This window comes from Agelaius tricolor, unplaced genomic scaffold, assembly GCF_023055355.1.
Source record: "Agelaius tricolor isolate 1412-34295 unplaced genomic scaffold, bAgeTri1.0.p SCAF_4, whole genome shotgun sequence".
In the NCBI taxonomy this organism is placed as follows: domain Eukaryota; kingdom Metazoa; phylum Chordata; class Aves; order Passeriformes; family Icteridae; genus Agelaius; species Agelaius tricolor.
The window spans coordinates 20,940,138-20,948,107 of NW_027269264.1; the positions used below are offsets into that span (position 1 = coordinate 20,940,138).

The following is a 7,970-nucleotide window of genomic DNA, read 5'->3' on the forward strand; positions in this document are numbered from 1 at the left end:
AATAGACTCTAATCCCTGGCAATTAAGTTTACAAGAAATACACAGCCCATGGGGGGATGTTTAAGTGCGGCCAGCAAGTTTTGTGTGGAGACTGGTAATTGCTCCACCCTGCCCCAGTCCCCCAGAGATTTACAATGCAAAAAGAGCTATATACCTTCTAAATCTGGACACCAGTTTGAATGTACCTGCCATTTTTCTGTGCCCCACAAGACTAAATTGGCTGTTCACAAAATATAAGAAAAGCAGAATTGTTCTCACAAGGAACCTAGGCAGGTTTCTGGGAAGGAGCCCCAGCTCATGGTTCATGTTTGGCAGGAGTGATACAAAAAGCTGGGTAGAGGAGCTGGGGTGTAGATTTCCCATTAGTTAATAGGGCTATTAGCTTGAGGGCCTCTGCAGTATTTTTCTGACATGCACCCAGATCTGCATGTAAATCTGCCCTGGTGGAAGACATGTCAGGGCCTCCTCTCTCCTAGTTAGATGGTGATGACAAAAGGATTTAAAACCATCTATCACTGCTTGCAGAAAGCAGAACTTCCACAGAAAGGGTGTGCTCATCTGCAATTACAATGGCCAGCTGTAATTCATTGCTGCATGTAGTTAAAATGTCAGCTGAGACTTGGCATGTCAAGTTCAGGGGTGTTTCAAATGGGACAACCAGGTGCACCTGGCAGTGATGCTGCAAGCCAGAATGGAAAGTGAGTGGTGTTCAGCTGTGTGGGTTGTGACAGGACACAACCACAGGCCTGAAACAGTGAGGGAGCTCAGTAAGGCAATGAGGGTCTGGAGCTAGAGCTATGGAGGCATGGAGACTGGGCACGAGGATTTAGGAAAGTTGGTAATCTAGTGGAGTGAGGGCTGGGACAGGATTGAGATAAAACAGAGGGCAATGGAAGAAGACTCAGGAAAACTCAGCAAAAAATTAACTCATGGATGTGCGAAAAGCCCTTCTCAGGGAGCCTTCCTTCCCACAACTGCTCATCCCACTGGCCACTCCAACTCCAGAAGACTGGGGAATTGCAGCTTCTGCTGCTGAAATTCCTTTGCTGGCAAACCTGCTGGAGTGAGGGTGAGCAGTGTGAAGCCAGGGGGAAACTCACAGCTGTGAGAGGGAGGGCATGCTTGCTTCAAACACCAAATTCCCCACATCTTCTTGTCCCATCATTTCTCTTCTCTCTGCTAGATTCATCTTACTTCAGCATGGACTCCACACAGGGAGAAAAATCTGCAACTGCCATCATTACTTAATTGGAAAAACTGGCAGTGGTTTCCAAGCACTTAGAGACATAAGCTTTTTACCTAGAAAAAGCTTTTCAGTTTCATTACTGAGTGCCATATTATAACTGCTCCAAAATTCTGCAACGGTGAGCATCTGAGTTCTCAACACCCAAAGTACAATTCAAGTTCTGAAGCAGAAGGTGCAGCTAATTCTGAATTAGTCTTAAATAACATAGAAGAGCTATTTCACCTAGATAAGGACTCAGGTCTCAACAAGCAGCAGCTGTTACATTTACGTTTGACTCCCAGGAAAGGAATTGGAAAGAAGCAATATTTGATAAAGGGGAGACTTCACTAAAACTCAAGGCTAGTTACAAAAGACTGATAACTTACAGGGAGTAAAACACTGAAAAGTAGTTTAGATGTGAAAGATGACTACTGAGACTCAGAAAATGTATGTACAACCAGGAAAGGAAACCAGACAGGAAAAGGTCTTCCCGTGTAATGAAAGCAGTAGGGCTCTTTGAAGAAAAGAGAAAGTCTTCATGATTTAGAAATTTGACACAGATCAAGTCAACAAACAAGAATATAAATTAGAGGAGGAACTATGAAAGAAAATTGTTAAACTGGATTTTCCATGGCAAATAGCATAAAGCCTTAAAGGAAACACTAGCAGATCAATTAGGTGTACCAGACTCAGCAAACCCATGAAAGAAATGAGCGATGTCTGATACCTATTGATGAGATGTGCAACTTCTTGCAATAATCTTTACTGCTTCAATAACGTCAATAAAATATCTGCTAAGCTGGAGGTGTCAGAATAAAAAATTGCATGAAATTTGTCATCTGAACAGTTCTAGATGACAGAGGTTTATGACAACAATCAGGAATAAAAGTAACGAAAAAGGTAAGACAGGTAACAAAAACAGCAGTTACAGTCCAGGAGGTTGAAGACTATATAATGTATCTATATAATATAATTTAGGCCATAAATAATAAAATATGCTTATCCTAGCTATAACCACTTGCATTATATCACTGCTAGCACAGCTAGAAATAGTTTGCTTCTTTTTGTATGCATTTGGAAGTCTGAGTCTAGATTCCTTCTCAATGTAAGAATGATCCTGATTTATGAGAATGATGTGATGACTTTACAGAGGTAAGAAGAACCTTCCTCAGGTTGAATTTTCCTAGAGCCCATCATCCTCTTTGGGACACTAATGGAGACCAAACTTTTGAGTTCCCTTTTCTTGCTACTGAAAGGAAATGCATTCTACCTTAAAATTGCCAGAGAGAGAAAACTTGTAAAAAAGTTTCTTCTATAGATTAGGATTCCATTACTTTTGTATTAAGTTTTTTTTCTCTCCTCTCACCATTCATTTTTTCTTTAAGTCTTAGTCCTTTATTACTTAAGTGGTGGTTTATTGTTAATTTTTTGATCATATTGTCTCCACTCTCTTACCTTTCTTGCTCTCCCCTGACAGCCTCTTTCCATAACTAAGAAATGTCTTTCTTTGCAAAGTCTGGTACAGTACTGAATAGACAATTGATGAAATATCCCACTCTTACTGTCTGTCCCTGGACTCTTGAGGTGCTCTAGCATGACCATCACTTGGGTAGTGATCTGTGGCATCATACTCTACCCTTCCTTGCTCTCTGCTGCACAATGCTTTCCAGAACAACATTCCAAGCAGAGTTCTCAGACTTCCAATCCCCACATCTCACCCAGATTGTTGGCTTGTTTTCTTCTCAGCTAAACTATTACATGTCCATCTAGCATTGCAATCTCCCTGCTGACTCCATCTCTCAAGTCTTCCATGAAGCCACATGTGTAGCCTAATTCTGCTGTCAGTAGGGCTCGTTCAAAACAAACCCTCCTGGATTCCTAAGTGGTTTGGAACCAACTTTTGTTTATGCTACAGCTCAGTGTAAGCCAGAAGCAGTATGCTTTTGTGCAAACAGTAATTCCGTTGTGCAGATACAAGCTGTGCTAATGTGCTTATCTGTGTGGGCCTCGCACATCCCGTGGGAAACTCAGCTGGGCAGCAGCCAGCAATGGCAGCAGCAACTGGATGTAGGCAGGGACGCAGCAGTGGGAGGGGGCTGATATGCTTCTCCCTCTGCCTTTGCTTTCACTGCAACCAGCTAGGGGACCCTAGGCACAATTTAATCCTTCCAGTACACACGAGGCTTGCTGTCTGTTTCCCTGCAGTCGTGTTTCTGAGGAGTTATCCTTCTCTGGTAACAGGCATTGAAACCCGAGACTTGGTTCTGCAAGCTTTAGGGGAATATGTCATCACACCCACATAAAATCCCAAAATGTCAGAAGAACAAAAGGACACAAACAGCAAGAGCATTCTGATGCCTCCATTCCAAGCATGCAGTTCTCATTCACAGCTTTGGATCTGAAAGCTCCCTGGCAAGCATCCTTTTCACATTTTACACCCACAGATTATGGGTGTGGGTGTGTGTGTGTGTGTTACTGCAAATACCCAGTGAGAGCCCATTTTTTTGTATGAGAGAAGCCTTCTGATATTTTGGAAGCTATCATGTGATGTTAGCCAAATGCTAACATTATTCTATTTCGCCCACATACTGCTGGAAGCCAGAAAATGAGGCAGCTGCCAGCTGCTGCTGTAAGTTTGCCAGGTTGGCACTACAGCACTTGCAGCCTGCCATCAGCTCCAACCAGCTCACAGGTAGCAACAGGCACATAATTCACATTTATGTCTCAAGAACAAATTGAGCTCAGCAGTTGTGAGGCTTTCAGCAAAATTCCCATACAGCCTTTTGTTTATTTGCTGAACAAGAAAAACATTTGTAGAAAGAGCATCAACTTAGGATGAAATGTGTACACATTTCAGGATGAAAGACTCTTATTAAAGCTGAAAAATCACTAAGTGGGATGACCTCCCTTTTTACCAAATAAAATTTATGTTTCACTTCTGCTTTTAGTCGAGCCAAGTGTTTTGGGCTGTCAAGATTACATAGGATTTAGTACCCTTGAGACAGCCATATTTCCAAAATGAGCAATTTACTTGGAGCACCTAGAAATTCCAGCTTTTTTTTTTTTTTATTCTTACCAAAAAAATGTTTGAATAACAAATAAACAAAGCCATTTCCCCACTATTGCTGATGCATGTGGCTTACCTGGTATTTGCATTTCTGACATGATTCTATTGTTGTGCCTCTTCTGGGCAGGATATTTTCAGAAATTAGACAACAGGAAGCAATCTAGTGAGGTTTCTCCCAAGAGCTCAAAGACTGGAACACAGCTTTTTAATGACTTTGAAATGAGAATTTCTAGATATCAATCATGCTGACAGTTCTTTCTGCCAGAGAGTTTTAATAGTCCATAAGGTTCCAATTTGTCTTTTTTTTTTTTATCCTTCTTTAAAAAACAAACTTAGTCATTTTGGAAATAGTTGTGGGTAGTACTGAAAAACACTTCCAAGAGAACATCTTACCTAAGAAAACCAACCAAAAATGTGAACAGAAGGAGAAATCATTTCAGTCTTTAGTTCCTAAATAGCATATTTTGGAAAGCAAAAAAGCATAAGCCCCAAACTGCTGTCACTACTGAAAGGGGTAAGAAACAGCTGAACAGCATATTTTGAGACAGAATTTTCTGCACACTTTTAGAGCCATGGGCCAAGCTCTGAGCAGACACAATCAACCAGAGCCTCTATTCCAATAAATCAGCCCAGTTGCAGACAAATCACCAGAACTGTCCCATGACACACAAGAAGAGGTCTGGAGCCTCAGTATTTCATAAACATGTATTTCAAGTGTTAGATTATTGTGTGCTCTGAAATCTGAAGGACGGGGAGGAGTATTTTGGGGAATGACAGAAGGAAGAAGTGATTGTAAAATAGAATAGCAACATCTTCCAAATTCTCAGATTCAATTGTCCTTCATTCAGATTAGACTTCCACCTCTTGAGTCTGTCCCATGCAACTGCAGTGAAGGTTAACTGTTGGTGCTCCTTCCTTAGAAACCTTCTGGAGCCACTTGACTACCTCTGCATGATGAATTACAGAAATAGGCTAGCTGTTCCCTACAGCACTGTCCTGTAGTAACAGCAACATAAATCTGCTGACTTTTAAAGAGTCACTTCAGCTTTACACAGCCCTATGGTGGCAGGGAGGGAGAGATTCAATTAGTGGTTTATTTTATTTAAATTCACCCTTTTCTGTACTGAGACAGTGCTCCAGGATAAAGCATCTTCAAACATCATCAAGTTTTTCTTCATGCATCTCTTCTCTTCATGAAGAGATGCAGAGGACATGCAGGTTGGAAGCAGAGGGGAAACAAAAGAAACATCCTCCAAAAGGAAATATCCCCAGACACGTGCACACAGATCTAAACCTGAGGACTGTGTTTCTCTCCTGCACACTGCAGCCAGCAGCTGAAGGAGCACAGTGGCCTTCCAGATTTGCCCCCAGCAATTTAAAAATCAAGGTGAAACCTAGCAACTTTATTTATTCTTTTAAGTGCTGAAAGCTTTTTCAATGTCTTCCTTTAGCAAAATCAGTTCTTAAGCCATTTTTACATTTTCATTTAGATATTGATCTATCCTATTCTCAAGACCTTGGAAAGATTTCTCTTGGCTTGTCTAAGGGTTAGATCATGCCCTTAAAAATGCATCAGTGAGAAAAAATTCAGGGGAAAAGAAAGCAGAGACAGACAGGAAGTAATTTCACATTTTGTTGAGTTTTGAATTTAAGAAAAAAAATTATCTTCAAGAGCAGACAGCTTTCCAGCAGATTCCCTTTTCAAAGAGGGCTTGGCACAAGCTTGGAGAAGGGAGCACATGGGGATGGCAACCACAATACTGATGCCAAAGGCCCTACATAGGTGGTGCTGCATTTCAAAATCCTTCTCCAGATGATAGGACACCAAAGAACGTTCCTGTATTCCTTGTTTGGGCCACTATTGGTAAAAACAGCATATTGTGACTGGACAGTCATTCACAGAGTTATGGAATCACAGAACCATCTAGACTGGAAAATACCCTTAAGATAGTTGAGTCCAACTGTAAACCTAACACTGCCAAGTGCCCACTAAACCATATCCCCAAGTAAACCCACTAAACCATATCCCCATATCTACACATTTTAAATACCTGCAGGGATGGCGAATCAATCACTTCCCTGTTCCAATGCTCAATCACCCTTTCAGTGAAGAAATTTTCCCTAATATCTGACGTAAACCTCTATTGGCACAACTTGAAGCTGTGAATATACATATACATAATTTCAATTCTCAGTGACAACTAAAAACTGTTAATGATAAAGGGCTGGAAGATGGTGTTCACCTGTCTACACTATTCCTACACCACTCATGCTTAGTAGGGCACATTCTCCAGTGATAACAAATCAACAGGTGTCTGAGGAGGACTTGATTTCTTTTCCACTACAAGCAAAACATATGACTTTGTGTACCTTTAATCCCACACCTCAGAGCAAGGGATACTCTGGAGCAAGTTAGCTGCTTGAGCTTCCCATTTTCTGGACAGTGGTGTAAAGGCAGCATGAGCTTTTAGATGGATGTGAATACCACATGCAGCCTTGACAAAAGAAACATGACAAGCAGTCATATGGACACCAGACTCAGAGAAGCTATAGTAATTCACAGTTTACAAAACTATTTCCATTCACAGGATGAACAAAAGGCCTGAGTGTCTTTGTGTGATTTACTGGTTAAATAATACCTGTTAAGTACCTGTTTGCTAGAATTAGTAGCCAATGTGATCCTCAAAAACCAGAAGTGCCCTAGTTCTAAAAATCTGAAAAGTAGCCATATTTATACTATTTTTAGCACAAGAAATGCCATTGTGTCTAAATCCACTTAACTACCTAAGTAATATTCTTGAACTTGAAAATCTAATTCATTTTACACTTAAATAGGTAGATGGAGTGAAAAATTCAGACATAGAAGCAGACACGGCATTTGTAGCTAATTAAGGAAAACTGGATTGAGCCCAGATGTGGATTATGCAAAGTGATTACTGGTGTTCTTTAGAAGCTGATAATTTTGAAAGTATTTCCTTGTGTTTGTTCACTTTTTCCAGTAAACCAAGATAAAAAAGATTCTGAAGGGAGGAAAATAGGTTTCTACAAAGTAAAACTGTCAGTGGCAATTATTTCCATCATTTCAAATTGACATGTATGGTAGTTAACGATTGGGTCACAGCCATTCTTTCAATCAAAACTTGTTGTTTAGCTGTAATCCAAAGTAAGAACTGCATATAGCTTTCAAGAAGGGAGTGACATTAAATGTGGAAGTCCACACAATAATTACCACTGGAAATGTCTGTGAAATAGTAATATTTTTTTTGTGTTGGGAAAAAACAAGCAAGATAATAAGCACTAATTGTTAATGCTTAGACTGTACTATGTTTAATTCCAAAAGGTGCTGAAATGAGTGAAGATGTTTGTCAAATAAGAAGCTAGCCAACCTGAGGAAAAGAGACAGAAACAGAATTCCTAAAAGAAAGAGTGCCAGTGCTGTGCCAGGACCTTTGATACAGCATTAAGAAATACAAAAAATGTGTTGCACAAATAAGCAGCAAAATACTTGTAAATCTCCTTTTGAAAGAGAATTTATTATAATATTTTCTCATGGCTTATCAAATTTCCATAAGAATATTGGGGTGGAAACTGCAAAAAAAAAAAAAATTAATAATTTGGAAATCAATTTATGCTGATTTTTCCCATGTGCTTCATTTTACAAAGCTGTGAAGCAGTTTG

At 40.1% G+C, this 7,970-nt stretch overlaps 1 long non-coding RNA gene across 2 annotated transcripts in view; it reads right to left on the reverse strand.

Annotated features, from left to right (window-relative positions):
• The window catches only part of LOC139589491 (uncharacterized), a 116,006-nt gene extending 110,733 nt beyond the window's left edge, over positions 1-5,273 (reverse strand). Inside the window, exon 1 of one of the 2 annotated variants that reach the window (XR_011679030.1) lies at positions 4,369-5,273. This is a non-coding gene — a long non-coding RNA (uncharacterized lncRNA). Of the gene's footprint in view, positions 1-2,680; positions 3,180-4,368 lie in introns of those variants that run through there. The other variant, XR_011679031.1, reaches the window with a different exon arrangement.
• Positions 5,274-7,970: the final 2,697 nt, after the last annotated feature.